The sequence below is a fragment of the Meles meles genome, chromosome 1 (assembly GCF_922984935.1).
Source record: "Meles meles chromosome 1, mMelMel3.1 paternal haplotype, whole genome shotgun sequence".
NCBI classification, from domain to species: domain Eukaryota; kingdom Metazoa; phylum Chordata; class Mammalia; order Carnivora; family Mustelidae; genus Meles; species Meles meles.
Window position 1 is genome coordinate 77,196,258 of NC_060066.1, and position 23,071 is coordinate 77,219,328.

The window sequence follows — 23,071 nt, forward strand, 5'->3', positions numbered from 1 at the left end:
GAGCCTTGTGGCTTGGTCTCCGATCACCAGTGTCTTCTGGGCCACGAGGAAGTGCTTGGAACCCCTACGAGGGTTCCGTCTCCAACACAAACCAGTGCCTGGCAACAGGAGCTGAAGGGAGGAGGGGTGGGGGAGGTGCACCTGAGTCTCCAAGGCACATCAGTGCCTGGAACCAGAGCTGACAGCAGGTGGGGTAGGGGAGGGGAATCGCTCTATTGTACACCTGAAACAAAGACAACCCTATCGATCAATTTCTCGGAAGTACAATTTCAACATTAAAAAAAATATATTTAAAAAGCAAACTAGGTATCCAAAGGAGAAAACGAACAAATATCCAAACACTGAGAAAGTGACCTTCTAGATGATCAAAGATCAAAGATCAAATCTCAATGCATTGAAGTGAAGGAAAATGAACATACAACATATGAAAATGTGTGGGACACAGCACAATCAATGGACAGCACCATGTAGAGCAATCACTGCCTATGTTAGAAAGGAGGAGGAGCATCTGGGAGGCTCAGTCAGTTAGTCCAACTCTTGATTTTGACTCGGGTCATGATTAAACTCGAGGTTGTGAGACTGAACCTGCATTGTGCTGGTGCTGGGCATGGAGGCTGTTTAATAATCTCTCTCTCTCTCTCTCTCTCTCTCTCTCTGTACCCCTTCCCTGTCTCTCTCTATCTCTCTCTCTCTCTCTCTCTGTCTCAAAACAATAAGCTCTCCACGTCAGAACCTAGAAAAAGATGAGAAAATAAAACTAAAGAAGAAAACCAAAGGAATCCTTCCACCCAGTTTCAAGATCTACAGCTATAGTAATCAAAAATGTGTGGTGTTGGTGAAGGGATAGACAAATGGAACAGTATAAAGATAGATAAGTGGAACAGGATCAAACCCAGAAAGAGACCAACCATCAACATGTCAATGAGATTCTGACAAAGGGGAAAGGCAATTCAATGGAGGAGTGACAGCGTTTTGAATAAATGGTGCTAGAGCAAGTGGACTTCCAGAGACAAAGAAGAAGAAGGAGAAGAAGAAGAGGGAGGGGCAGAGAGGAGGAGGAGGTGGAGGTGGAGGACGAGGAGGACGAGGACCACAATCGAAGGCTCATCCTCTGTACAAAACTGAACTCGTGGCGCCTGGGTGACTCAGTCGCTGAGGCAGCCAGCTCTTAATTTCGGCTCTTGTCATGCTCTCAGGGTCCCGGGACAAAATCAGGCTCCAAGCTCACTGGGGAGTCTGCTTAAGGACGCTCTTTTCGCTTCTCCCTCCACCCCACGCCCCACTCATGCGCATGCTCACTCTCTCAAAAAGAAAAAAAAAATTTGTTAAATTAACTCAAAATTAATCATCGCCTTCTATGTAAAATGATAAATCTTCTAGGGAAAAAAATGTCCAGAATGGACAGCTAGGGAAAGAATCCTCCGACTGGACATCAAATCATGTTCCGTTCAAGAAGAGTTGATTCATTAGACATGATCCAACAATCAGAATTGGAAGTCTGTAATGTGTGAAACACCTTGTGAAGAAGACCCAAAAGGGAAGCTACAAACTGGGAGAAAATAGGTGCAAACCACATACCTGATAAAGGACTCCTGTCGGAAGGAGAGAACCTCAAAAGTTGACCCCCAAAGAAGCAAGCCATCCAGTCTGAAAAGAACAAAAACAAAAAAAATGGGCAAAAGACCGAAACCCTTTACCAAAGAGTATACAGATGGAAATCCCATAAAAAGTCACCATCGGGGCAATTCAAATTCAAACTCCAATGAGCTCTCACTGCACACCTATCACCATGATGCAAACCAAATGCACCCGAGAGGGAGAGAGAGACCCCACTCCCCAATGCAAGGCAGGATGTGGAACGACTGGATCGCTCCTGCATCGCTGTTGGGAATGGAAGATGATAGAGCTCCCTCTTGAAAACAGTTCACAGTTCCTTTTCTTTTTCAAGGCCTGGAGTTAAATTCCAGGGAACAAGCAGTAGAATATGCTTTTCGGGTGCACAGGATAGTGACCCAGCCCTCCACACAGTTTCTCTGAAAACTAGACTTGCAACCACCCTAGGACCCCAGTCATTGCACTCTTGGCATTTCTCTGAGAGAAATCCAAACTTACGTTTGCTCAAAAACCTGTACAGGAACGGATCTGTGTCCTGATGGAAGCAGTGGGGCTGCCAAGGGGGTAGAAGTGACTGCAGTGGTTGGATATTGACACTGGACAGCCTTGTAAGAGATGTTCTCGTCTTGCTTCTTTGAAGGCCCCTTCCCATTCATGGTGGTCCTGGGGACAAGGAGAAAAGGAATGTCAACGATTTCAAGAAGTTGAAAGGATTTCAAGAAGTTGAAACCAAGCATTAGAACACCATCTCTTCTACATGAATTCATTCTCATATTCACCCCCAGTCTCCCAAAGCAGACAGGAGGGGTCTGGTCCAACAGGGGTTGCGGGCAGTGGCCCTTCCACAGGCCATCTCCCCTCCAGTCTAGAAGTCCAACGACCAGGTCCCAGGCTTTCAACTCATCTCATTCTCTCGGGGCCTTCTCTAGGGGCCCCAGGGAACTTCTGGGCTCTTTCTCTGCCTTCTAGGAGGCTCTGTGGGGCTGGGTCGAGTGCTCTCAGCCGACTTGGACCAAACTGCCAGGTGTCTCCTCCTGCATTTGCCACCCTTCGACACAGGAGGATCAAGTGGGAGGATGTCCTCTCAGAGAGATCCATGGCGATCAGAATAGATGTCCTCTCTCTTCCATTGTTTACCCTCATCTCTCAGGCATTTCTACCATCTCTTGATTTCCCTGGAATTTCAACCCCAGGAGAGGGGGGGTGGGTCAGAAGCCAAACATTTGGCTTCCCACTCCTGTCTTTCTTGAAGGTTTTCCCCGAACCAATGGGCCTAAAACAACATTCATAACCTGATATGGTTTCTGTGGGCCAGCCATCCAGGTGCAACTAGCCAGGTCCCTGTGGCTCAGATCTCTCACAAGGCTGCAGTCCAGAGGGCCTCTGGATCTTCAGTCATCTGCGGGCTTGTTGGGGGTAAGTCTGCTTTTGAGCTCACTCAGCTGGCTGTGAGCAGCCAGAGGCCCTCCATGGCTGGAAGCAAGAAATAGTCATTCCTTGCCCCATGGGCCTCTCCAGCATAAAGCTCCCAAGGAGCAGCTGGCTTCCCTGGGAACAGATGAGGGAGGGAGGGACGGAGGGCGGGCAAGCCCAAGAGGAGACCAGTCTCTTTGTCAACTCACCTCCGAAGGGACATCCTATCACTTTGGCCACATTCTGTCCTTTACAAGGGAGTCAGTAGTTCTGACTCGAATCAAGAGGTAGAGTATGGAACACAAAACGATGTGTACCCAAGATGGGAATCGTTGGAGACCCTTAAAGGCTGCCTCCCTACTTGGCTGGGACTTGACCTCAGCTAGCCACCACTATAATCTCGGCATCCTTATATTATTATATATTATGTTAGATTATATTATATGCACTATTATCTTTGCATAGAATCATCACATCCTAGGACGTGAACGAGGGGAACATTTTACCAAGCCCTTCTGGGATCCTTCAGCAGCTTCCCTAGAAGTTCCTTGCCCAAGGGTGCCTGTCAGTTCAGTGTCTGGCTCCTGATTTCGGTTCAGGGCTGATCACGTGATCTGGGAAATCCAGACCAGCGTCTGGTTCAGCACTTGAGTCCGAAGCCTGTCCAGGAATCTCTCTAACTCGGCCCCTCCCCCGCCTGCATGTGTGTGCGTTCCTTTGTGTGTGTGTGTGTGTATGTGTGCGCCGTCACCCTTTTTGTCTCTCCAAAGAAGGAAGAAGACGAAGACGAAGAAGAAGAAGAAGAAGAAGAAGAAGAAGAAGAAGAAGAAGAAGAAGAAGAAGAAGAAAGAAGAAGAAGAAGAAGAAGAAGAACAGTATTAGGCATAGTAGTAGAAGTTATTGGCACAGCAGGTGATCATTAGACAACCCTGGTTTGGAACGGGAGCTCTGAAATTCACTAGCTGTGTGATCTTGGGGCAAGTTGTTTCCCCTGTCTGAACCTCAGTCAGACATGACACACTGGGTTATTGGGACGATTAAGGGATCGATACAAGACACTTCAAACCGTCCCTTGCTTGGCATGCAATCCCTTAATCAAAACCATTCTCAGTAGCAGGAGTCTCAGCCATTGGATATTTTTATTTTTATTTCTGTTACGCTGAACACTGAAAAATATTCTCTCACACTCATACGGCTCCAGGGATTATGGAGCATCAGGCTAAAGGATGGGGTGGATCTCAAGTCAAAGGAGCCATGGGTATGGCTGAAGGGGTAAGCACAGGAGCTTTTGTGCTCTGGTTGTGAGTGTTGGTGGCTGCTGGGCAAGGGAATCAGACCTGCAGGGGACCCGAGAACTTGGGAGTCTGGCCAGTGCACCCTTGCTCCCTTCTTGGGCTTCCTGGGTTTCAGGGGAGCCTTTGGCGCTTGAGGGTATTTGGAGGCTGTGCCCGGAACAGCAGGAGCAGGAGCAGGAGGCCCCCCGGAGACAGGCTGGACCTTGGGCCCAGAGTTGGCCAGCTTCTGCCTGAGGCAATGGTTTTGGGCCTGGAGCCTTTGGAACTCCCTCTCTGCCCACAGGACAGCCTTCTGGCTCTCCTCATTCCTCTTCTCCACCAGGAGGCGCTCCCGCTCATGCAAGGAGGCGATTTTCTGCCATTCTCGGTGCAGGTCGGCGGCCATGTTCCTATAGAGGCCCAAGTGCCAGTGGGCAGCATCCGCCTTCCTGCGCACCTTGGCAAGCTCGTTCTTCACTTGCAGGCAGCGTGCCTTCTCCTCCATCATCTTCCTCTCCAGGTGTCTGAGGTGCTCTTCGCACAGCTTCGGCTCTGCCTCAAGCTTCAGGCGCAACTTCGGAATCTCACCGTCCAGGAGGGTGTTCCGAAGGTGAACAGGTCCTTGTTCAGCTTGGTGGCTTGTTGGGTTTCTTGGGAGCTCTTCATTCCTCTGACGTGCCTTCTTCAGTGCCCTGGACGGCTTTAATTGGTTCACGGGGCTCCCGCCTGAGGGCACGTGGTCAGGGGAGGAGGAGCCAGTCTCCACCTGCCTCCTTGAGCCCCCACCTTCCAGATGATCTCCAAGCAGCTCTAGCACATGCATCCCCTTCAGGAGGATCTGGCTGAGGGTGTGCTGGTGGCTCTGGCCCTCAGCGCTGGCCTGCCGCCGCACTCCTCCTTCAGGAAGCTCTGGCCTGCCTGCCTGCCCTGCCTCGTCCTGCACTCTCTGTCCACAGCTGCCAATCTCCTGAACCAGCGGGTCTGCACTTGCCTGCAGATCACGGCTGTCCTTGAAGCCTTCTGGTGTTTTCCTCACCAGGGCTTCTCCATCTTCCTGGGCTGCTCCACAGATGGGATTTTCAGGAGGCAGCTGGTGAGGGCTCTTCAACAGCCTTTCCCGAACTCCCTTCAGCAGTTGCGTGGTGTTTCCCACTGACCAATACCCGGCATCTTGATTCAGGGCAGCCAGAGCAAGAAGCTGGAACGGGAGAGGACTGGCCTTCGGCTCGGATGATGCGACAGCTCCACGGGCTTGTGCTTCCGGTTCGGTCTTCTCCATGCCTTTTCCAGAGACTTCCTCGTTCTGGGCACACTGTCCCTTTCTTCTTCGGAAGCTGAGTGCACTCTTTCCCAGGAACACCACCACTGCAGTGCACACCAGGATCTCCCAGCGAAACCCAGAGACTCGTGGCACATGTGGCCAACGTTCGTCTATCACCAACCCAGCAGCCCACAGCTGCTCCAGGACAGCCCACAGCGGCTCCACAACTGTGTGGGGAGGCATTTGGATGGCCACCAGCTGGCTCCAAAGAGCCTTGTGGCTTGGTCTCCGATCACCAGTGTCTTCTGGGCCACGAGGAAGTGCTTGGAACCCCTACGAGGGTTCCGTCTCCAACGCAAACCAGTGCCTGGCAACAGGAGCTGAAGGGAGGAGGGGTGGACTCAGGTGCACCTGAGTCTCCAAGGCACATCAGTGCCTGCAACCGGAGCTGACAGCAGGTGGGGTAGGGGAGGGGAATCGCCATATTGTACACCTGAAACAATGACAACCCTATCGATCAATTTCTCGGAAGTACAATTTCAACATTAAAAAAAAAAATATTTAAAAAGCAAACTAGGTATCCAAAGGAGAAAACGAACAAATATCCAAACACTGAGAAAGTAACCTTCTGGATGATCAAAGATCAAAGATCAAATCTCAATGCATTGAAGTGAAGGAAAATGAACATACAACATATGAAAATGTGTGGGACACAGCACAATCAATGGACAGCACCATGTAGAGCAATCACTGCCTATGTTAGAAAGGAGGAGGAGCATCTGGGAGGCTCAGTCAGTTAGTCCAACTCTTGATTTTGACTCGGGTCATGATTAAACTCGAGGTTGTGAGACTGAACCTGCATTGTGCTGGTGCTGGGCATGGAGGCTGTTTAATAATCTCTCTCTCTCTCTCTCTCTCTCTCTCTCTCTCTGTACCCCTTCCCTGTCTCTCTCTCACTCTCTCTCTCTCTCTCTCTCTCTGTCTCAAAACAATAAGCTCTCCACGTCAGAACCTAGAAAAAGATGAGAAAATAAAACTAAAGAAGAAAACCAAAGGAATCCTTCCACCCAGTTTCAAGATCTACAGCTATAGTAATCAAAAATGTGTGGTGTTGGTGAAGGGATAGACAAATGGAACAGTATAAAGATAGATAAGTGGAACAGGATCAAACCCAGAAAGAGACCAACCACCAACATGTCAATGGGATTCTGACAAAGGGGAAAAGCAATTCAATGGAGGAGTGACAGCGTTTTGAAGAAATGGTGCTAGAGCAAGTGGACTTCCAGAGACAAAGAAGAAGAAGGAGAAGAAGAAGAGGGAGGGGCAGAGAGGAGGAGGAGGTGGAGGTGGAGGACGAGGAGGACGAGGACCACAATCGAAGGCTCATCCTCTGTACAAAACTGAACTCGTGGCGCCTGGGTGACTCAGTCGCTGAGGCAGCCAGCTCTTAATTTCGGCTCTTGTCATGCTCTCAGGGTCCCGGGACAAAATCAGGCTCCAAGCTCACTGGGGAGTCTGCTTAAGGACGCTCTTTTCGCTTCTCCCTCCACCCCACGCCCCACTCATGTGCATGCTCACTCTCTCAAAAAGAAAAAAAAATTTGTTAAATTAACTCAAAATTAATCACCGCCTTCTATGTAAAATGATAAATCTTCTAGGGAAAAAAATGTCCAGAATGGACAGCTAGGGAAAGAATCCTCCGACTGGACATCAAATCATGTTCCGTTCAAGAAGAGTTGATTCATTAGACATGATCCAAGAATCAGAATTGGAAGTCTGTAATGTGTGAAACACCTTGTGAAGAAGACCCAAAAGGGAAGCTACAAACTGGGAGAAAACAGGTGCAAACCACATACCTTATAAAGGACTCCTGTCGGAAGGAGAGAACCTCAAAAGTGGACCCCCAAAGAAGCAAGCCATCCAGTCTGAAAAGAACAAAAACAAAAAAAATGGGCAAAAGACCGAAACCCTTTACCAAAGAGTATACAGATGGAAATCCCATAAAAAGTTACCATCGGGGCAATTCAAATTCAAACTCCAATGAGCTGTCACTGCACACCTATCACCATGATGCAAACCAAATGCACCCGAGAGGGAGAGAGAGACCCCACTCCCCAATGCAAGGCAGGATGTGGAACGACTGGATCGCTCCTGCATCGCTGTTGGGAATGGAAGATGATAGAGCTCCCTCTTGAAAACTGTTCACAGTTCCTTTTCTTTTTCAAGGCCTGGATTTAAATTCCAGGGAACAAGCAGTAGAATATGCTTTTCGGGTGCACAGTACAGTGACCCAACCCTCCACACAGTTCCTCTGAAAACTAGACTTGCAACCACCCTAGGACCCCAGTCATTGCACTCTTGGCATTTCTCTGAGAGAAATCCAAACTTACGTTTGCTCCAAAACCTGTACAGGAACGGATCTGTGTCCTGATGGAAGCAGTGGGGCTGCCAAGGGGGTAGAAGTGACTGCAGTGGTTGGATATTGACACTGGACAGCCTTGTAAGAGATGCTCTCATCTTGCTTCTTTGAAGGCCCCTTCCCATTCATGGTGGTCCTGGGGACAAGGAGAAAAGGAATGTCAACGATTTCAAGAAGTTGAAAGGATTTCAAGAAGTTGAAACCAAGCATCAGAACACCATCTCTTCTACATGAATTCATTCTCATATTCACCCCCAGTCTCCCAAAGCAGACAGGAGGGGTCTGTTCCAACAGGGGTTGTGGGCATTGGCCCTTCCACAGGCCATCTCCCCTCCAGTCTAGAAGTCCAACGACCAGGTCCCAGGCTTTCAACTCATCTCATTCTCTAGGGGCCTTCTCTAGGGGCCCCAGGGAACTTCTGGGCTCTTTCTCTGCCTTCTAGGAGGCTCTGTGGGGCTGGGTCGAGTGCTCTCAGCCGACTTGGACCACACTGCCAGGTGTCTCCCCCTGCATTTGCCACCCTTCGACACAGGAGGATCAAGTGGGAGGATGTCCTCTCAGAGAGATCCATGGCGATCAGAATAGATGTCCTCTCTCTTCCATTGTTTACCCTCATCTCTCAGGCGTTTCTACCATCTCTTGATTTCCCTGGAATTTCAACCCCAGGAGAGGGGGGGTGGGTCAGAAGCCAAACATTTGGCTTCCCACTCCTGTCTTTCTTGAAGGTTTTCCCCGAACCAATGGGCCTAAAACAACATTCATAACCTGATATGGTTTCTGTGGGCCAGCCATCCAGGTGCAACTAGCCAGGTCCCTGTGGCTCAGGATCTCTCACAAGGCTGCAGTCCAGAGGGCCTCTGGATCTTCAGTCATCTGCGGGCTTGTTGGGGGTAAGTCTTCTTTTGAGCTCACTCAGCTGGCTGTGAGCCGCCAGAGGCCCTCCATGGCTGGAAGCAAGAAATAGTCATTCCTTGCCCCATGGGCCTCTCCAGCATAAAGCTCCCAAGGAGCAGCTGGCTTCCCTGGGAACAGATGAGGGAGGGAGGGACGGAGGGCGGGCAAGCCCAAGAGGAGACCAGTCTCTTTGTAAACTCACCTCCGAAGGGACATCCTATCACTTTGGCCACATTCTGTCCTTTACAAGGGAGTCAGTAGTTCTGACTCGAATCAAGAGGTAGAGTATGGAACACAAAACGATGTGTACCCAAGAGGGGAATCGTTGGAGACCCTTAAAGGCTGCCCTCCCTACTTGGCTGGGACTTGACCTCAGCTAGCCACCACTATAATCTCTGCATCCTTATATTATTATATATTATGTTAGATTATATTATATGCACTATTATCTTTGCATAGAATCATCACATCCTAGACATGAACGAGGGGAACATTTTACCAACCCCTTGTGGGATCCTTCAGCAGCTTGCCTAGAAGTTCCTTGCCCAAGGGTGCCTGTCAGTTCAGTGTCTGGCTCCTGATTTCAGATCAGGGCTGATCACGTGATCTGGGAAATCCAGACCAGCGTCTGGTTCAGCACTTGAGTCCCAAGCCTGTCGAGGAATCTCTCTAACTCGGCCCCTCCCCCGCCTGCATGTGTATGCGTTCCTTTGTGTGTGTGTTTGCCGTCACCCTTTCTGTCTCTCCGAAGAAGAAGAAGAAAAAGAAGAAGAAGAAGAACAAGAAGAAGAAGAAAAAGAAGAAGAAGAAGAAGAAGAAGAAGAAGAAGAAGAAGAAGAAGAAGAAAAAGAAGAAGAAGAAGAAGAAGAAGAAGAAAAGAAGAAGAAGAAGAAGAAGAAGAAGAAGAAGAAGAAGAAGAAGAAGAAGAAGAAGAAGAAGAAGAAGAAGAAGAAGAAGAAGAAGAAGAAGAAGAAGAAGGAGAAGAAGAAGAAGAAGGAAGAAAGAAGGAGGAAGGAGGAAGGAGGAGAAAGAATAAGAAGAAGGAGAAGGAGAAGAAGAAGAAGAAGAAGGAGAAGGAGAAGGAGAAGGAGAAGGAGAAGGAGAAGAAGAAGAAGAAGAAGAAGAAGAAGAAGAAGAAGAAGAAGAAGAACAGTAGTAGGCATTGTAGTAGAAGTTATTGGCACAGCAGGTGACCATTAGACAACCCTGGTTTGGAACGGGAGCTCTGAAATTCACTAGCTGTGTGATCTTGGGGCAAGTTGTTTCCCCTGTCTGAACCTCAGTCAGACATGACACACTGGGTTATTGGGACGATTAAGGGATCGATAAAAGACACTTCAAACCGTCCCTTGCTTGGCATAGAATCCCTTAATCAAATCCATTCTCAGGAGCAGTAGTCTCAGCCATTGGATATTTTTATTTTTATTTGTGTTACGCTGAACACTGAAAAATATTCTCTCACACTCATACGGCTCCAGGGAATATGGAGCATCAGGCTAAAGGATGGGGTGGATCTCAAGTCAAAGGAGCCATGGGTATGGCTGAAGGGGTAAGCACAGGAGCTTTTGTGCTCTGGTTATGAGTGTTGGTGGCTGCTGGGCAAGGGAATCAGACCTGCAGGGGACCCGAGAACTTGGGAGTCTGGCCAGTGCACCCTTGCTCCCTTCTTGGGCTTCCTGGGTTTCAGGGGAGCCTTTGGCCCTTGAGGGTATTTGGAGGCTGTGCCCGGAACAGCAGGAGCAGGAGCAGGAGGCCCCCCGGAGACAGGCTGGACCTTGGGCCCAGAGTTGGCCAGCTTCTGCCTGAGGCAATGGTTTTGGGCCTGGAGCCTTTGGAACTCCCTCTCTGCCCACAGGACAGCCTTCTGGCTCTCCTCACTCCTCTTCTCCACCAGGAGGCGCTCCCGCTCATGCAAGGAGGCGATTTTCTGCCATTCTCGGTGCAGGTCGGCGGCCATGTTCCTATAGAGGCCCAAGTGCCAGTGGGCAGCATCCACCTTCCTGCGCACCTTGGCAAGCTCGTTCTTCACTTGCAGGCAGCTTGCCTTCTCCTCCATCATCTTTCTCTCCAGGTGTCTGAGGTGCTCTTCGCACAGCTGCGGCTCTGCCTCAAGCTTCAGGCGAAACTTCGGAATCTCACCGTCCAGGAGGGTGTTCCGTAGGTGAACAGGTCCTTGGCTCAGCTTGGTGGCTTGTTGGGTTTCTTGGGAGCTCTTCATTCCTCTGACGTGCCTTCTTCAGTGCCCTGGACGGCTTTAATTGGTTCACGGGGCTCCCGCCTGAGGGCACGTGGTCAGGGGAGGAGGAGCCAGTCTCCACCTGCCTCCTTGAGCCCCCACCTTCCAGATGATCTCCAAGCAGCTCTAGCACATGCATCCCCTTCAGGAGGATCTGGCTGAGGGTGTGCTGCTGGCGCTGGCCCTCAGCGCTGGCCTGCCGCCGCACTCCTCCTTCAGGAAGCTCTGGCCTGCCTGCCTGCCCTGCCTCGTCCTGCACTCTCTGTCCACAGCTGCCAATCTCCTGAACCAGCGGGTCTGCACTTGCCTGCAGATCACGGCTGTCCTTGAAGCCTTCTGGTGTTTTCCTCACCAGGGCTTCTCCATCTTCCTGGGCTGCTCCACACATGGGATTTTCAGGAGGCAGCTGGTGAGGGCTCTTCAACAGCCTTTCCCGAACTCCCTTCAGCAGTTGCGTGGTGTTTCCCACTGACCAATACCCGGCATCTTGATTCAGGGCAGCCAGAGCAAGAAGCTGGAACGGGAGAGGACTGGCCTTCGGCTCGGATGATGCGACAGCTCCACGGGCTTGTGCGTCCGGTTCGGTCTTCTCCATGCCTTTTCCAGAGACTTCCTCGTTCTGGGCACACTGCCACTTTCTTCTTCGGAAGCTGAGTGCACTCTTTCCCAGGAACACCACCACTGCAGTGCACACCAGGATCTCCCAGCGAAACCCAGAGACTCGTGGCACATGTGGCCAACGTTCGTCTATCACCAACCCAGCAGCCCACAGCTGCTCCAGGACAGCCCACAGCGGCTCCAGAACTGTGTGGGGAGGCATTTGGATGGCCACTAGCTGGCTCCAAAGAGCCTTGTGGCTTGGTCTCCGATCACCAGTGTCTTCTGGGCCACTAGGAAGTGCTTGGAACCCCTACGAGGGTTCCGTCTCCAACGCAAACCAGTGCCTGGCAACAGGAGCTGAAGGGAGGAGGGGTGGGGGAGGTGCACCTGAGTCTCCAAGGCACATCAGTGCCTGCAACCGGAGCTGACAGCAGGTGGGGTAGGGGAGGGGAATCGCTATATTGTACACCTGAAACGAAGACAACCCTATCGATCAATTTCTCGGTTGTACAATTTCAACATTAAAAAAAAAAATATTTAAAAAGCAAACTAGGTATCCAAAGGAGAAAGATAACAAATATCCAAACACTGAGAAAGTCACATTCTAGATGATCAAAGATCAAAGATCAAATCTCAATGCATTGAAGTGAAGGAAAATGAACATACAACATATGAAAATGTGTGGGACACAGCTCAATCAATGGACAGCACCATGTAGAGCAATCACTGCCTATGTTAGAAAGGAGGAGGAGCATCTGGGAGGCTCAGTCAGTTAGTCCAACTCTTGATTTTGACTCGGGTCATGATCAAACTCGGGGTTGTGAGACTGAACCTGCATTGTGCTGGTGCTGGGCATGGAGGCTGCTTAATAATCCGTCTCTATCTCTCTCTCTCTGTACCCCTTCCCTGTCTCTCTCTCTCTCAGTTTCTCCCTGTCTCAAAACAATAAGCTCTCCACATCAGAACCTAGAAAAAGATGAGAAAATAAAACTAAAGAAGAAAACCAAAGGAATTCTTCCACCCAATTTCAAGATCTACAGCTACAGTAATCTAGAGTGTGTGGTGTTGGTGAATGTATAGACAAATGGAACAGTATAAAGATAGATAAGTGGAACAGGATCAAACCCAGAAAGAGACCGACCACCAACATGTCAATGGGATTCTGACAAAGGGGAAAAGCAGTTCAATGGAGGAGTGACAGCATTTTGAATAAATGGTGCTAGAGCAAGTGGACTTCCAGGGACAAAGAAGAAGGAGGAGAAGAAGATGGAGGTGCAGAGAGGAGGAGGAGGTGGAGGTGGAGGACGAAGAGGACGAGGACCACAATCGAAGTCTCATCCTCTGTACAAAACTGAACTCGTGGCGCCTGGGTGACTCAGTCGCTGAGGCAGCCAGCTCTTAATTTCGGCTCTTGTCATGCTCTCAGGGTCCCGGGACAAAATCAGGCTCCAAGCTCACTGGGGAGCCTACTTAAGGATGCTCTTTTCCCTTCTCCCTCCACCCCAAGCCCCGCTCATGTCATGCTCACTCTCTCAAAATGAAAAAAAAAATAATTTTTTTAATTAACTCAATATTTATCACCGCCTTACATGTACAATGATAAATCTTATAGGGAAACAATTTCCAGAATGGACAGCTAGGGAAAGAGTCCTCCGACTGGACATCAAATCATTTTCCATACAGGAAAAGTTGATTTATTAGACATGATCCAAGAATCAGAATTGGAAGTCTGTCCTGTATGAAACACCTTGTTAAGAAGACTTTAAAAGGTAAGCTACAAACTCGAGAAAATAGGTGCAAACCACAGACCTGATAAAGCACTCCTTTCTCAAGTAGAGAACCTCAAAAGTTGACCCCCAAATAAGCAAGCCATCCAGTCAGAAAAAAAAAAAAAACAACAAATTGTGCAAAAGACCGAAACACTTTACCAAAGAGCATATAGACGGAAATCACATGAAAAGTTGCCATCGAGGAAATTAAAATTCAAACTCCAATGAGCTCTCACTGCACACCTATCACCATCATGCAAAACAAATGCATCTGAGAGGGAGAGAGAGACCCCACTACCCCATGCAAGGCAGCATGTGGAATGACTGGATCGCTCCTGCATCGCTGTTGGGAATGGAAGATGATAGAGCTCCCTCTTGAAAACAGTTCACAGTTCCTTTTCTTGTTCAAGGCCTGGATTTAAATTCCAGTGAACAAGCAGCAGAATATGCATTTTGGGTGCACAGTATAGTGACCCAACACTTCCACTCAGTTTCTTTTTAAAAAGCAAACTAGGGGGGCGCCTGCGTGGCTCTGTGGGTTAAAGCCTCTGCCTTCAGCTCAGGTCATGATCCCAGGGTTCTTGGGTCCAGCCCGCATCGGGCTTTCTGCTTAGTGGGAGCCTGCTTCCTCCTCTCTCTCTGCCTGCCTCTCTGTCTGGTGTGATTTCTCTCTGTCACGTAAATAAAATATTAAAAAAAAAATTTTTTTAAAAAGCCAACTAGGTATCCAAATGAGAAATATAACAAATATCCAAACACTGAGAAAGTAACATTCTAGATGATCAAAGATCAAAGCTAGAATCTCAATGCACTGAAGTGAAGGAAAATGGACATACAACATATGAAAATTTGTGGGACACAGCTAAATCATTGAACAGCACAATGTAGAGCACTCAGTGCATATGTTTGAAAGGAGGAGGAGCATATGGGTGTCTAGTTCAGTTAGTCGAACTCTTGATTTTGACTCGGGTCATGATCAGACTCGGGGTTGTGAGACTGAAGCTGCATTGTGCTGGTGCTGGGCATGGAGGTTGCTTAACAATCTCTCTCTCTCTCTCTCTCTCTCTCTCTCTCTGTACCCCTTCCCTGTCTCTCTCTCTCTCTCTCTCTCTCTCTCTGCACCCCTTCCCTGTCTCTCTCTCTTTCTCAGTCTCTCCCTGTCTAAAAACAAAAGGCGTCTCAAAAAAATAAGCTCTCTGCTTCAGAACCTAGAAAAAGAAGAGAAATAAAACTGAAGAAGAAAACCAAATGATTCCTTCTACCGAATTTCAAGATCTATAGCTAGATTAATCAAAAGTGTGTGGTGCTGGTGAAGGGATAGACAAATGCAACAGAATAAAAATAGTTAAGTAAAACAGAATCAAGGACCCAGAAATAGACCGACCCCAATTTGTCCAATGGGGATTTGACAAAGGTAAAAAGCAGTCAATGGTGGAGTGACAAGTCATTTTTATGACTATTATATGCTGATATCTGTATTAACATCGTCACGTTTGTATAATTACTCTGGCTTTAATATAATTCCCTAGATTATATACTGAGCAGAGAGCTATACTTCAGTGGCAGGCATTGGATCTCTGTTTACCAAATTGGTTTAGCTTTTATTTCCCTTGGGCATGAACCTACACTACTTTTCTAATTTTCTCTTGCAATAAGGAGTGGTCATGGAACTGACTTGCATCTAAGGACATGCACACAAATGTAAGGGAAAACATGGAGTGTACAGGCCCATTTAAAACAAACAATCCAAAAACTCCAACACTCCTTCAAAATGACTGTTAAGAGCCCTGCACTGAAGGAAAGTGAGCCTGTCTTCCAGGACAAAAAACCCTGGTGCCTCCAACATCCTCCACCAGTGACTGGTTTTACCTGAGAGAAAATGTACCTTCTAGAATGGGACTGTACTGAGGTTTAAATTTGTTAGAGCATCTATTGCTAACCAATACAGTTTTCCTTCTCAGTGTTCTCAGCAAAAAGTTAATTATCCCATCCTGGTGGATTTCTACCTTTCTGAAAGGAAATATGTCAACACCTGGATTGCTTGATGAATAAGGTAAAAAGATAGTTAAAACTATTAGGCCATAAGAAATAAAGGCCATAACATGATACTTTTATGCTAGGTAGCATAATATCTTACACACAGAATGAAGGAAAGAGTCAGTAAGGAAAGGAATAAACAAATAGTTCATACATAGATTTTCCCTTCTTTGCTCTACTGGGAAGACATAGTTCCTGGAAGTACGTAGCCTAAATGAGAAAGGAATCACCAGATTTCTGAAGTTCTATGATTGTATGTAAAACCTCTCGATAGTCCACCTACTTGAGCTTCAGTAGACTGCAGGACAAAACACAACATATTCCCTTCTTGACTCACATATACATTTGGGCTTGGGGTTAGAAGAAAGGAAAGAGAAGCATCCAAGAGGAAAGTCCTCTAACTCAACATCTTTTCATTTTTACCTATAATTTTTGGATGATGTGTTTTAGCACACTAGATGATATGTGGTATGTTTTCACGGTGCTAAAGAATCAAGAAAAAAATCACCTACAATTTATCACTATTATCATCTATTTACTAACAATATAATTACTCCTTTATTCATTCACTGAGCAAATATTTATGGAGCACCCACATGTGATGGGCACTCCACGTATCCTGTTCCTATAGTACTTTTATTTTGATGGGGGGCCAGAATCAATATGGGAAGTAAAGAGAGAAATAATAAATAAATAAAATAGCATGATAATTTAGAGAGTGATAAGTTCATGAAGATAATTTCAAAAATTAAAAACACAGTTTATGGTAATAGGATAAGATTCTCAAAGAGTGTCACTGAAGACATGAGTCATGAATACTGCGACTCTTGTCATTTCATTCAGTGCTGTCCCTCCAGCACCTAGAAAACTCCCTGGTATATACTAGGAATTAATAAATAATAGCTGAATGAGAATTGCAAGAGCAAAGATTCATCCCAGAGTGTTTAAGGAAGAGACAGAAAACCACAGGGGCCACAGTGTAATGAGCTGGGTACAACATTATTTGCCAACTCACAGAGGAAGTCAGGGGCCCTATTATGTGGGGCCTTGTGGGCCATGGTAAGAGATCTGGACCATAGTAAGGAAGAGGTTCCAGACTTTTCTTTGAGTGTAATGGGATGCCAGGAGATGATTATAAGCAGGAGAATGCTTTGCGCTTACATTTGTTTTAAAAGGTCTCCAGCTGTTTCCTGGAGGCTGTGTCATAGGGATGGTGGACAAAAGCAGGAGCAAGGAAGGAGAAGTTGTAACTGGGAAGAAGGTGGGGATCTTGGAAGTGACAAAAGTGGTCTGATTAGCGATCTATTTTGGTAGAATTCACAGGGCACCCAGAATGGTGAGGAAAAACTGGGAGAATCTAGTTCAGTTTCATCCCACTCTAACTGGGGAAAAAAAAAAAAAAAAAAAAAAAACAGAACATTGAAGTAGCTTAGTCAAATACCTATGTTTATTCATAATTCCCTCTTTTTCTCCTCTCCCACATTTTGCATTAGAAATTCTTCAAGCTTTACTTCTCAGTCCCATTATCACTGCATTCTTCTTTGTTACTTATCTTCTCAGGAAACTGGTGCTCTCTTGAAATGATTCCCACGATTGTATACACTGAGCTTTACACATATATTTTCAAACTCTTGCTGGGTGTTCCCCTGTGGATGTCTTATAACGATCCTGACAAAAACCCTTTATCTTCTCCCACCCTGCTCCTTCTGAATAATCATCCCTGTCAACCAGACAGAAATCTCACAGTAACCTGATCTTGCTCTTCACTCCTCATCTCCCACATCCAACAGTTTTCAGTTTTCTTCCCTTCTGCCCTGTCAGAGTTCTACTCATTCTACAATGCCTTACATGAGGCCCTTTCCCTCATAATGCAGCCCCAAATACTCCAATTAGAACTTGCCACGGGGCGCCTGGGTGGCTCAGTGGGTTAAGCTGCTGCCTTCGGCTCAGGTCATGATCTCAGGGTCCTGGGATCGAGTCCCACATCGGGCTCCCTGCTCAGCAGGGAGACTGCTTCCCTCTCTCTTTGCCTGCCTCTCTGTCTACTTGTGATCTCTGTCTATCAAATAAATAAATAAAATCTATAAAAAAAATTAAAAAGAACTTGCCATGTCTTCCTCCACTATCCCAGGTAAATACTTACCCGTATTTCTAATTTTTGCCTGTTTCGTAGCCATTCACATTAAAATTAGCAAATATATCACCATAAACCCATACTCCACAAAATTCCCACAACTGCAGTTCTATATATATTAGGTACTTGAAATGTTAAAAATACATAAGCATCCTATAATGTAGACATTTACTATAAGCCAGATTGATTAACAGAATCAAGATGCTTCCAACTGGTGGCCAAAGAGAATAACTTAGTAATTAACAAAATAATTACCATGGTGGGTGATTCCATTTTCTAATAATGCTTGTCCAAAGTGTACATCTTCCTCAGGCCTGTGAATCTCTCCAATTTCCAAGAGCCATGACACAAATTCACTGCAATAGAAATCCAGTGAAATAGTTAAAGAGTTTTCCCACACCTGCCTCCCCAAGAAGTCTATTTCTACCATGCTTTCATCAAGCAGCTTTGGAAGGAGCCTCAATATAAAGAAATATTTGCAGTGCATTTAAGCTTGCATTTTTTCACATATGCGAAGCCCCAAATTATTTAAATTTTACTCTATCCTAGAAAACTCATTTCCATTCATTCATGCTTACCTAAACCCTATTATATAATACCTATTCAACTTACGGAGACCTCTAATAAACACCAAGGGAAATTCTTAGAGTAGTTTTAACTGTAAAGAGAATACAACAAGATCCTAAAGATAGCAAACAGACAAAATAAACAGAATAATAATGACTGAATATAAGAGATAGACTGGAATATGGCTTTCTAGGCACAGAAAACCAGTGTGTTTGAACTCTAAGAAGGCAAACCCCAAAAAACTGCACACCCCATATGGTAGATGGAATTCTAAATGTGTTCTCTTACCCCATTATCAAGAATCCCATCCCTTGGTTTTGTAACCAAATCCTAATCTGGGTAGTGGTATGGATGAATTTTGTATAGGAAACTAAAATTCCAAGTCAGTTGACCTCAAAATATGTAAATTATTCAAGTGAGCTTGACCCAGTCAGTTGAGCACTTTGAAGCAGAGAGTTTTCTCAGGCTGGTGGCACAAGAGTAAGAGACAAATTAAAAGCACAAGAAAGATTCAGTGAGCCACTGCTCACTGCTGCCTTAGAAGATAGAGGGGCCATGTACCAAGGAACACAGGCAGCTTCTGAGAGTGGTCCTGGCCAACAGCCAGCACAGAAGTAGGACTTATTCTTACAATCACGGGGGACTGAATTCTGTCAACAACCTGAATGTGCTTGCAAGTGAATTTTTCTTCAGACCCTTAAGATAAGGCTCAGCACTTGATGTTGGTCTTGATTTTGACCTGTGAGACCCTAAGCAGACAGCCCAGCATTGCTCCCCCTCAACTTCTTTCTGACGTATAGAATTATGAGCTAATGAATAGGTGTTCTTTCAAGGCACTAGGTGTGTTGTTATTTATTTATTCTGCAGCAATATAAAATTAGTACACACCAATAGTTTTACTATACTGTTTTCAAATTTTGAAGTTATTTAGTGGGGCACATGGGTGGCTCAGTTGGTTGTTTTGGCTCAGGTCATGATCTCGGGGTCCTGGGATCAGTCACACCTCCTGCTCTCTGCTCAGCAGGGAGTCTGTTGCTCCCACTCCCTCTGCCCCTCCCGATGCTTGTGCTCTCTCTCTCTCTCCTCTCAGATAATAAATAAAACCTTTAAAAATACATAAACAAATAAATAAATACGTTTTTTGTTTTTTTTTATAAATACGGTTTTTAATAAATGCATTCTTGAATTTAAATGTCAGCTGGGGGGTGGGGATGGAGGGACCTGGGTGGCCTAGTCGCTTAAGCATCTGCCTTTGGCTCAGGTCATGTTCCTGGAGTCTGGAAATCGAGCCCCACATTGGGTTCCCTGCTCACTGAGACATCTGTTTCTCCCTTTGGCCCTCCCGCCTGTTGTGCTCTCTCTCTCTGATTCTCCCTCTCTCTCAAATAAATAAATAAAATCTTAAAAAAAGGAATATTCCAGCACAAAACCACCCATCATAACTGTCTACCACATCCATCTGCTGTGGCTGTGAAAGGCCAGGGAGGATGAACAAACCACATCTTTCACCATTTTGGGGTGTGGGGTGGAGCCCCACATCACAGATAAGTAGGATGATATTTTATAACACAGGAAAGCACCAGCTTGGTACTGTTTTTTGGGCCATGTGGTATCAGTAAAAGAACACTAAGTAGAGAAACATTTTACAATAAAATACTTTATTGTGCTCATGTTATAAAAATATAACATTTGAAATTTACATAAAGTAATGGATACATTTTAGAATGGTTTCAACTTTGCACAGAGATCAGAGAAGACAAGCTATACAAGGTGTCAGGAAATTACTTTTCCATTTATTTCAAAACCAAAAGCAACACCTATGGCTAAAGTCAAATAACCGAGGGGCATGGAATTCTAAAAATGGATATCTAGTCTAAAAAGTACATTTTAAGGCAGAAGAAGTTGTTAAAGCCATCCAAAAGAAAGAAAATTTTAAAAAGAAGTAAAACTTCAGTTTTTTCTTCAATAGCACAAAAATAATAATACCAATTCCATGATGTCTGGGTAGCTCTGTCAGTTAAGCATCTCCCTTTGGCTCAGGTCATGATCTCAGGGTCCTGGGATCAAGCACCAAATCGGGCTCTGCACTCAGCATGGAGTCTGCTTGTCCCTTTCCCTCTGCTCCCCTCTCTCTCTCTCTCTCTCTCTAATAAGTAAAATCTTGGGGAAAAAAAAGCATATCAACTCCACAGTGCCGTCACAGGATTAAATGAGCTGATGTATGTCAGGAGCTCAGCACAGTGTATGGCACATTTTGAGCACTTATGAAATGTCAGTGGTTGACAAATGGGTTGAGCTGGTTGGTATGTAGCGAAAGCATCATTCTCTGTTCTGATGTCAGCAGATTCCTGAATATGCCAAATTAAAATGAGGAAAAGAACACACCGTAAGAACTTCTATTAATTAGGAGCATAGGGGAAGGAAAGAGAAGGGATAAGAAAGGAAGTTACTGGCTGGCTTTATCATGGGACCTACAGAAATCACAAGATCCCATCAACACTCTGCGAAAGGATCCTGATCCAGTCAAAAACAATCTCAAACTTGGTCTATAATTAGTAACTAGTAACTAAGCTAGTGTGCTGTTATGGAAAAAGCCACAATGAACAAACTAAAATTTACCAAGTCTCTCCTGTGTTATCAGGCACTGTGGAGAACGCTCACATATCATTGTAACTAACTAGCACTTTGGCCGTGTAAGATCATGTTAACTCTTTTTTTTTTTAAGTATTATTATTATTTTTATTACCATATAATGTATCATTTGCCCCAGGGGTACAGGTCTGTGAATCATCAGGCTTACACATTTCACAGCGCTCATTAGAGCACAAACCCTCCCCAATGTCCATCACCCAGCCACCCTCTCCACACTCCACCCACGTGTTAACTCTTTAGTTAACAAGACTCCAGCTCCTTTAATTAGGAAAACTTGACCCTGGGTCAGCCTTGGAGCTCTGTTTCCCTGGAACCTGATGGAGGCAGGGCATCTGCTGGGTTACCAGGCAGCATTGATCATGGCCAAAATGACTCCTGATGGCTATACGGAATATGAATACATTCTTGGTGAGAAGCTATAGCTTGAAGTGACTCCTATAAAGAGGCATGTTCCTCTGACAACCCCGGAAGTTATGCCCCAGAGGTGGGTTTCTCTCCCACAAGAGCCGTCAGCTGAGGGCCTACCAACAGCAACAGCAGCTTACTGGCAGCTGAGTGCTCTGCTGTGAGGACCCCAGCCCCTGAAGGAGGGGCCCCATGCTGCCCTGCAGGCCAGGGTTTCCTGGCTTATATTCTTCTACCTGGGTTGGCAGCCGGTGTGGCCTATGGTTATTTTATGGTATCTGCATAACTTATCGAGAAGACATTCTGGTAGGCATTACAGGTAAGCACTATGATCATCTTCATGTTTAGAGAGGAAAAAGACATTTAAACTTCCCACATCGCTCAACTAGCCAGAGGTAGGACCAGATTTGCATGGAGACACTCTGACTGCGAAGTGTGGGCTTTGAACTACCACTCCAGTCTGCTTCTACAGAGTTGACATTGGCATTCACTGGTTGTATGAAGGCGGGCCTGGTAAACTCCCTGAGAGCTGGTTTCTGAATCTTTAAAAAATATAAAGATTATAAATGCAGAGTATGCATCTGAGGATTAGAAATATATGGAAACAGCCAACACGGGGCATAGCTTAAGGCAGCCGCCCTTCCCTTTGGTTCTGCACCCTTCACCCGGCAGGGACTTCCACGTGCTGCTGCCCGCAGACCCCAGTGGACCGACAGTGGGTCTATGCTCAAAACCCAGGCAACCTCTCTGCCTGTTGCTCTGTGCCAGGCCCCTTGCAGGACCCTCTTTTTCAGATTCCTCATCGATGGTCCTTCAACCTGAGCCCAGTTGTCAAAGTGCTGATGAGTCTCGGGTTTGGACTCTGTGTCTTACATTCTTTGGTTCTCTGACTTGTAGGCCCTGTACTCACATCCTTGCTAGACTTCCTCCCCCTTCAGTGAACCTGCTTCCTGCCAGCCCTGCCTGACCCCAGTGTCTGCTTCCCCCTCAGAACACCATACATCTGAAATTGTTGACGTCAGGGATGGATGGATAGAGGTCTAAAATCTTCCATGATTGCGGGCTCTAGGTCCATTCCTTCACCTCACTATCATCCAGGAAATGTTGACAGTAAAAAGATATTCAAAAATGCCCAGAGGAATGTTTTTTTTTTTTTTTAAGATTTTATTTATCCATTTGACAGACAGAGATGATAAGTACGCAGAGAGAGAGATGGAAGCAGGCTAACCGCCGAGCAGAGAGCCCGATGCGGGGCTCAATCCCAGGACCCTGAGATCATAACCTGAGCTGAAGGCAGAGGCTTTAACCCACTGAGCCACCCAGGTGCCCCGGAATATTTTTTTTAAAGAAGAAAAGCAAATCATTGAAGGAAGGGTAGTTGATACATGACATAGTGAAAATATGAAAGAAATCCATGCACCCAGACTATGGACCTTACCTTCCAAGGAAGCATTTAAGGAATGTGGTCAGTTTTCTTTTTCTGTCTTTGGTCATATTTCCTTGTTTGCACATCATCTTGTAGAGTTTCTCACCCTGTTCTGAGATCACTACCCAGGTGTCTTGCTCCATTCCTAATTTTAAACCTATCGAAAAGGAAACCAAGGACAGGTAACTGAAAAAGTCTCCTCACTCACTCTTGCCTGCATGAGACCAAAATTTATTGCACATCAAGCATGGGCAGGGGGTTGCAGATACAGAGCTCTCTACCACAGGGCACCTGGGTAGCTCAGTCAGTTAAGTGCCTGCCTTTGGCTCAGGTTATGGTCTCAGTGTCCTGGGATGGAGTCCTGAATCGA

The 23,071-nt window shown here is 46.4% G+C and overlaps 1 long non-coding RNA gene across 1 annotated transcript; it reads right to left on the bottom strand.

Annotated features, from left to right (window-relative positions):
• Positions 1-8,078: 8,078 nt before the first annotated feature.
• Positions 8,079-22,771, bottom strand: LOC123926180. The gene is made up of 3 exons (XR_006815168.1): positions 22,714-22,771; positions 17,907-18,007; positions 8,079-8,117 (listed from the first exon to the last, which is right to left on the bottom strand). It is a non-coding gene; the product is annotated as an uncharacterized LOC123926180 (long non-coding RNA).
• Between the last annotated feature and the right edge of the window lie 300 nt (positions 22,772-23,071).